We start from the raw sequence: 8,447 nt of genomic DNA, 5'->3' as shown, positions 1-8,447 counted from the left end.
ACTGTACTAATCCGATGAAATTCCAAAAATTCTTCAACAAAAATCCACCGTCGCGTCGACGGCAGTAAAAGTGTTTCACACAGGGAAAATTTCGTGAATTTTTTATGCACAGCCTCGCGTGTTGGACAATCTTCAAGTTAGGGGCTTAGCATAATTTTCTATCATAGTGCACGCTGCACGGGCTACCATGCTTCAGAAATTTGAAATTTTTTATTATCTTTATTAGTTCAAAAGATAAAGGCGTTTTAAGAGGACAAGGTATGAAAAACTTCGAAAAACAGAAAATCCTGAATATCTCCGCCCCTGTTGAAAATCGGATGTGTCTAAATAGGTTTTTCTGGTAGCCCTTTAGGTCCTGCATCAACCCTCAAGCGTTGTACATTCGTTCGCGGGACACCCTGTATACAATTATATACACATGTGTTGTGGTTCTCGAGATAGAGCGATCAGTGTGTGACCTATGAAATGTGAACTGTGAATGAGTTCTTGTTCTTATAATATAAGATTTACATACAAAACTTCGCTCCTAGATTACAATCAGAGAAGAAACTTTTGCAATTGATTTTGATGTGATTGATTTTGAGCCGGCATCTGCGGCGTTCGGTGTGTGTTTTCTTATAATTAAATGAAATTAAAATACGAAAGAGTGATGTGATTGATTTTGAGCCGGCATCTGCGGCGTTCGGTGTGTGTTTTCTTATAATTAAATGAAATTAAAATACGAAAGAGAAAAAAACTGAACAAACCTCTCCAAGCAGAGGATGTAAATAGGAATCAATGATTGAATATAATATAGAGGAGTATGTAATTGAAGAAAAAGATATACACGTGAAAAGAATACTGTGTGGCTTTTCGCTCAAAGACTCAGTGCATTGTGAACAAACCTCTCCAAGCAGAGGATGTAAATAGGAATCAATGATTGAATATAATATAGAGGAGTATGTAATTGAAGAAAAAGATATATAAGTGAAAAGAATACTGTGTGGCTTTTCGCTCAAAGACTCAGTGCATTAAAATTGGAGGAATAATAATAATAGACTCTTGAGTGGAAGGTAACCACTAGGCGAGGTTAACGCCAGAGGCGCGCTCTACCACCTAACCCTTAGAGCTCCTGCTCCATGGGGCCCACTCAGCCTCGTGAGGAAAATGAGTAGCTATGACATATAAATGTGCATAGCGACCGGTGCCAGCATGGTAGGTAAACTTTGGATGTTAGGATTGTTGAGCTGTAGGTAAAATTGTGATGTTGATTGATGTCACTGTTATGTTTGTATGAAATATAATTATAGGTATTCTTTGGAAAAATAATAATAAAAAAAATCCTACAATGCTGCAGTGAGCACCAAAGTTGTGATATAATAACGCCTCGTGAGGAAAATGAGTAGCTATGACATATAAATGTGCATAGCGACCGGTGCCAGCATGGTAGGTAAACTTTGGATGTTAGGATTATTGAGCTGTAGGTAAAATTGTGATGTTGATTGATGTCACTGTTATGTTTGTATGAAATATAATTATATTCTTTGGAAAAATAATAATAAAAAAAATCCTACAATGCTGCAGTGAGCACCAAAGTTGTGATATAATAACACAAAGAAACTGCATGTATTATTATTAGTATCAGCGCCCTCAGCCAGCAAAATAAATGTAACTGTATTACCCGTGGGTGTACCCAGATTTCGACCTCCTCCACCCTGTATACATATGTATCGTAGTAATCTTACACAATGGGATACTCTATATATAAATATTATAAATCTCAATGAAGTATACATAGGCGGGATTTCGAGCCCGAACAAAGGACGGACCTAAAATGTTTTAAATCTTTTTTAATAAAAACAAAACTTGCACGGAGAGCTTTGCCGAGGATGCAACCAGTTGCAATAAAGTTGCATTCGTTCATTAGTGAGCTTCAACCAGCCTAGTTATGTAGCTTAGTTGGTAGCGCGTCTGCCTTGTAAGCGCTGGGCCGTGGGTTCAATTCTCACCCGGGGCGGATTTTATCCTGACGGGATAATGTTCTTGGAACGGCTGGCTTTTTCCTATCCTGCCTTCCCTCTCTCTTCGATTTCGGAACGACAGGACCTTTTAGCAGTTACAGTTCCCCCTGTCAAACCTCTTAAAAAAATGAGCTCCAATATCAACATGACCTTTATTGGGCTCCAAATGGCTTCAGAATTAATGTTTGCTAGCCTAGGTAGCTTGGAAGGTTGCGCGTCTAGTCTTCTACCGAATAAGCGCTAATTCGCGCGCAAGTTTGATTCACGGGGGCTGATTTTATCCTAAACACTTGTACCCACTACTACATACTTGTAGTTGTACCCACTCACCTACCTACTTGTACCCACTACTACATACTTTTTCATCTGAAGTGTAATTTTTATTTTATTTGCAAAAAAAAAATTCAAAGAAAGGGCAAAAAAATTATGGTTTGAACATCACACGACTTTATATTCAAATGTGTGTGTTGATAGTGAAGTAGTTGTGGCGTCTTTGTTAGAAAAATTCGGTGCGGTGATAGAAAGAAACAGAATTTGTTTCTATCATTAATTTGTATCGTTAATATCTCCGTAAATAATAATTTCTCTGAAAATTCAAGATAATGGCCCGATTTTGAAAATTTGGACCGATTGCAATACTTTCTCATTACCTTGTATAGGTTCCCTATACGTAAAGGTAATAGAAAGTAATAAGGCGGTGAGGTTATAGAAAATTGTTTTTCCACCGTTGTTGTTGGTGAAGTTGTTATTGTTGTTGGTGTCGTTGATGTCGTTTTTACTTTCTATTACTTTCTATTACCCTTACGTATAGGGAACCTATACAAGGTAATGAGAAAGTATTGCAATCGGTCCAAATTTTCAAAATCGGGAAATGGGTGGAAATATCCGTTTTGGGGTCCCCTGATTCCAAAAAAGTGGTTTTTACCCCATGGTCTGTACGTTACGTACGTACGTACGTAACGTACGTACGTACGTAACGTACGTACGTACGTAACGTACGTACGTACGTAACGTACGTACGTACGTAACGTACGTACGTACGTAACGTACGTACGTACGTAACGTACGTACGTACGTAACGTACGTACGTACGTAACGTACGTACGTACGTAACGTACGTACGTACGTAACGTACGTACGTACGTAACGTACGTACGTACGTAACGTACGTACGTACGTAACGTACGTACGTACGTAACGTACGTACGTACGTAACGTACGTACGTACGTAACGTACGTACGTACGTACGTACGTACGTACTACAGGTATTTTTTTTTTTTTTTATTTATTTTTTTTTTTTTTTTAACAAAATGTCCCTTCTTTTTTAGGAAATTTTTTAAAACAATGATGCCTTACACAGAAACCATTTTTGCCGTCATGGATGGAAGGGTCAGATTGTATAGCGATGGTTGTTTGGAGAGAACACCCTTTTTTTTATGTGCGCTCTTTCATTAATGAAGCTTTTGTAACCTAATCGGTATGGATTTTTCAGCTTTTCATCCTGATTTTTTCCAATGCCACAGTGATTATTTTAGAAAACTGTTAAAAAAAAATTCAAAGAAAGGGCAAAAAAATTATGGTTTGAACATCACACGACTTTATATTCGAATGTGTGTGTTGATAGTGAAGTAGTTGTGGTGTCTTTGTTATTGGTGTTGTTGATGTTGGTGTTTGTTTTGTTGTTCTGTTGTTTTGGAGAAAAATTCGGTGCGGTGATAGAAAGAAACAGAATTTGTTTCTATCACCGATTTGTATCGTTAATATCTCCGTAAATAATAATTTCTCTGAAAATTCAAGATAATGGAACTAAAGAGGACAAAAAGGGATACTTTTCATCAGGAGAAATTCAATGAGTTTCAGTGGAAAGTTGAAGAAAAATTGAATTGAAAAAATGGTAGTTTTTAAAGAGAAGATAATGGAATTAAAGAGGACAAAAAGGGATACTTTTCATCAGGAGAAATTCAATGAGTTTCAGTGGAAAGTTGAAGAAAAATTGACTTGAAAAAATGGTAGTTTTTAAAGAGATTTTCTCTGAAAATTCAAGATAATGGAATTAAAGAGGACAAAAAGGGGTACTTTTCTATCAGGAGAAATTCAATGGGTTTCAGTGGAAATTTGAAGAAAATTTGAATTGAAAAACTTGTAGTTTTTAAAGAGTGAGTTTCAGTGGAAAGTTGAAGAAAAATTGACTTGAAAAAATGGTAGTTTTTAAAGAGATATTCAAAAAAATCTTTTTCTCAAGCCTCTGGTTGTGTTGGAGAGAAAGTGTTTTCAAATGTGTGAGACCTATCTTATAGTAAATTTTGTTTTCTTTTCAATGGTGTAATCAATTTTTTATTATCTTTATTAGTTCAAAAGATAAAGGCGTTTTAAGAGGACAAGGTATGAAAAACTTCGAAAAACAGAAAATCCTGAACAACTCCGCCCCCTGTTGAAAATCGGATCTTTCCAAAAAGCGGGCCTAGCGCTTTGAAAGACGCATTTTCGGAGTTTTGACCTCAGATTTGGATTTTTACAACTTTCGTAGGAATCGAGCAATCGAGCATACTTAGGAATTAATAATTTTCACCACTCAATTGCAAATTCTCCAACAGCATAAATATATCACGATCCTTGTCTCTCCGGGCCTTGCCTCATTATTCAAAAGGGCTAAAGCATACCTACCTATACGTATATAATACTACCATTACTACTACTACTACTACTACCTACATTCTAATCAAAGACAAAACATTATGTATACGTACATACCTACATTATATTGAGCCCTAGGGGGGAGCTAGAGACCTGACCGTATGTCTAGGGGAGCCAGAGACCTGACCGTATGTCTAGGGGAGCTAGAGACCTGACCGTATGTCTAGGGGAAGCACCCTAGAGTTGATTGGTCTCCGAGTTAAATTTAAGTCTAGAGGTTACACATGTCACCTGTCTGGACAGGGTGATCGCATAATGTGACACACTTTCAGAGTCAAATGCCTCACATTTTTGTTTACGAGACTTTCGAAAAAAAGTCTACATCAGATAAAGGTACTCGTAAGGCGTAGACCCCGGCTGTCGAAATAAATAAATGATAAATAGGTAGACCTGACCGTATGTCTAGGGGAGCCAGAGACCTGACCGTATGTCTAGGGGAGCTAGAGACCTGACCGTATGTCTAGGGGAATAGAGCCAGAATTCTCCTGGACTGGGCGATGTAGATGTTTCACCGGCCTAGGTAATTCGACCAAGGGCTGGAAATTTTGTGCCTGGGAAAATTACTTTTTGGGTAGAAGACTCCGTGGCCCGATGGATATTGCACCGGAGGTCGTGGGTTCGATTCCCAGTGGGGTCGAAGTTGCTCACTGTCAAATGCGATGAATCAGCAAAGATACATACCTTCCTACATAGATATTAGATCTGAAATGTTTTTACCTAAAGTTTAGAACAACATAAATAGACAATATTATGTAAACAAACAATATTTCTACCTCGGTACCTATAATATTGAGTAGGTAAGTGACGGTAAAATATCAACATAAATAGTTGACTAATAATAAAGAAGATAAAGAAATAGCTAAACTAACGATTTTTTTTTTTGTCTGTCTGTTTTTGTTTTACCTACCATAACTCTTGAATGCTTTGTCCAATTTTGATGAAATTCGGTGATGTTCAACATTAAAAGGAAACTTTCTCATTATAGATTATGATATTGATGGGCTATGCCACTACTTTAGGGGCCCTTGTCCTTTGTCCTACAGGTTACACAACTATTACCTATTTTTCCTCTCGTTTGTAGTTTCAGGGCTCAGACTCGACTCTTGCAGAAAATGGACATCACCTAAAGGTAGGTAAGTTTTTATTTGATTTAACCTGGTTAAAGTTTGAAGTATGTATTGTAGGTGGGTAAGTCATCACTTTTTCTTTACGTTCTATGGTAATTGGGAAAAATTTGTCGTAGAATATACATAAGACCATGAGACGAATTGTTTAAATACCTATATACCTACATAAGTAGTCTATGTACCTATAAACTACGATTACCTACCTACCTACGTGCGTACGTACGTTAGGTACCTACCTACACACTTACGTTTTATAAAAATGTGGTATAGTTATTTTGTTTATACATTCAGGATATAACTACTACAGGATGTTTTAGAGCAAGTACATAGTTTGTCAATATCAGTTTCTGTACATACAGAGACAGAGGGTTATCTTTTCAAGGTATAAGGCCTGCCAGCTTGTCACACATTTTGACAGCGCAGTCGCTCAACTTGGTAGCGCGTCTGCCTTGTAAGCGCTGGGCCGTGGGTTCAATTCTCACCCGGGGCGGATTTTATCCTGACGGGATAATGTTCTTGGAAGGGCTGGCTTTTTCCTATCCTGCCTTCCCTCTCTCTTCGATTTCGGAACGACAGGACCTTTTAGCAGTTACATTCCCCCTGTCAAACCTCTTAAAAAAATGAGCTCCAATATCAACATGACCTTTATTGGGCTCCAAATGGCTTCAGAATTTTACTGTTTGCTAGCCTAGGTAGCTTGGAAGGTTGCGCGTCTAGTCTTCTACCGAATAAGCGCTAAGTCGCGCGCAAGTTTGATTCACGGGGGCTGATTTTATCCTAAACAGTAGAGAGATAAGGTTCGGTTCAACTTATTGTTTCATTACAAATTTTCATCAGTAAATGATAAGTATATTAATAATAATAAAAAAAAAAAAAACAGCTAAGATACTAAAATAAGAAGAGTAAGTCTTCACTTGACTAAATAAACGAATTCTCTTCTTATTTTAGTATTAATTAGTACTTGACATGGTATCCCGTTTTCAAAGTTTAAACAGCTAAGAGATAAGGTTCGGTTCAACTTACTGTTTCATTACAAATTTTCGTCAGTAAATGGTTTCTTCAAATTAAATTGATCTCAAGGGGCAAGGTAAACCTAGACCCTTGACAAATAGAGTGTGCCTGACGGCTTGTTTCAGCCCACTCGACCCCCTGATTCGTTCTCAGAACGGCTGGCTTTCTCCTATCGTGTCTTCCTTCTCTCTTCGCTTTAGGGACGAGGAGACCTTAGCAGTTAAGCCGTATTTTAACGGCTGGCTTTCTCCTATCGTGTCTTCCTTCTCTCTTCGCTTTAGGGACGAGGAGACCTTAGCAATCGAAAAATCAAATCAAGAATAATAATAAACTTATTATGTATTTACGTAACTCTTTTTGAGTTTTCTCTTTTCTCATACGAAATTTCTCTTTGGACTAGTTTGGACTGGCAGCGGGCGTGTTGGCGCCATTACGTCCAAACTAGTCCAAAGAGAATTTGTATGATGACTCAAAAAAAAAGTCATATAATAAAATACGGCTTCACTAAGCAGGCTCCGAATCTTTTCAGGTGAAGACTTCGCTCGTTGTATGTGCATCCTCGGCCTATCCTCCGTTTATTAATATATGCATTTTAATTAAATATTCTGCCAGCGTACAGAAATATTGCTATGACATCCGAGTGGTGTGCTGTCCATCATTCAATCAGTTGTCGTTGGGACTCTGGTGCTTCCTCTATTCCGCGTGCGAAATGGGAAGAAGGAGCGCGGTGGAGGGAACTTTGCTTCACCTTAGAATAGAATATACATCGTAATTTACTTGAAGGGACAAGGACTCTGGTCTCTGGTGCTTCCTCTATTCCGCGTGCGAAATGGGAAGAAGGAGCGCGGTGGAGGGAACTTTGCTTCACCTTAGAATAGAATATACATTGTAATTTACTTGAAGGGACAAGGACTCTGATTGTTATAGTTTCCCTCTCCCTCGGTAGTTATTAGGAAACATTAAAAGGAATAAAGGGAGAACGGGCTCTAGTCTTGATTTTAAATCATTACATGAAAGTAAAATCGAAAAATCAAATCAAGAATAATAATAAACTGAATATTAAACAAATTAGGTAGGTACATAGGTACTGATCGAATAAACTACGGGCTAAATAATTCCCGGAGGGACGGGCCCAGCTTGTTAACATTTAAACCTGTAGTACGTACGTACGTACGTTACGTACAGACCATGGGCTAAAAATCACTTTTTTGACATCAGGGGATCCCAAAACGGATATTTCCAACCATTTCCCGATTTTGAAAATTTGGACCGATTGCAATACTTTCATTACTAGTATAGCTCCGCTAAACTGTAGTAATAGAAAGTAAAAAATCTGGTGTGAACATCACACGACTTTCTATTACATTTGCAGAATACGTAAGTATTTGAAAAGAAATAGAAAATAAAAAAATGTAATAAAAGGGAAATTTGTTGACACAGGGGAGTATCGAACCCGCAACTTCTCAAATGTAAGTCAGAGAGTGCTAAAAGTAGCACCATTCGATTCCGCGTGAAAAATCACATGGGATCAACAATTCACTTGCTTATTTGGTAACGGTTCACAAATAAAAGAGAAATTTGTTGACACAGGGGAGTATCGAACCCACAACTTCT

At 37.9% G+C, this 8,447-nt stretch overlaps 1 long non-coding RNA gene across 2 annotated transcripts; it reads left to right on the top strand.

The window, feature by feature from the left end:
- The first annotated feature begins 361 nt into the window (after nt 1-361).
- On the top strand, nt 362-869 carry LOC113471240. 2 transcript variants are annotated; one of them, XR_003394011.1, is made up of 3 exons: nt 362-420; nt 505-646; nt 730-869. It is a non-coding gene; the product is annotated as an uncharacterized LOC113471240 (long non-coding RNA). The 2 variants fall into 2 exon arrangements; XR_003394012.1 differs by lacking the exon at nt 730-869 and having other exon boundaries at nt 505-647.
- Nucleotides 870-8,447: the final 7,578 nt, after the last annotated feature.

This window comes from Diaphorina citri, unplaced genomic scaffold (assembly GCF_000475195.1).
Source record: "Diaphorina citri unplaced genomic scaffold, Diaci psyllid genome assembly version 1.1 scaffold2194, whole genome shotgun sequence".
NCBI classification, from domain to species: domain Eukaryota; kingdom Metazoa; phylum Arthropoda; class Insecta; order Hemiptera; family Psyllidae; genus Diaphorina; species Diaphorina citri.
This window is presented reverse-complemented; position numbering and strand designations above follow the sequence as displayed.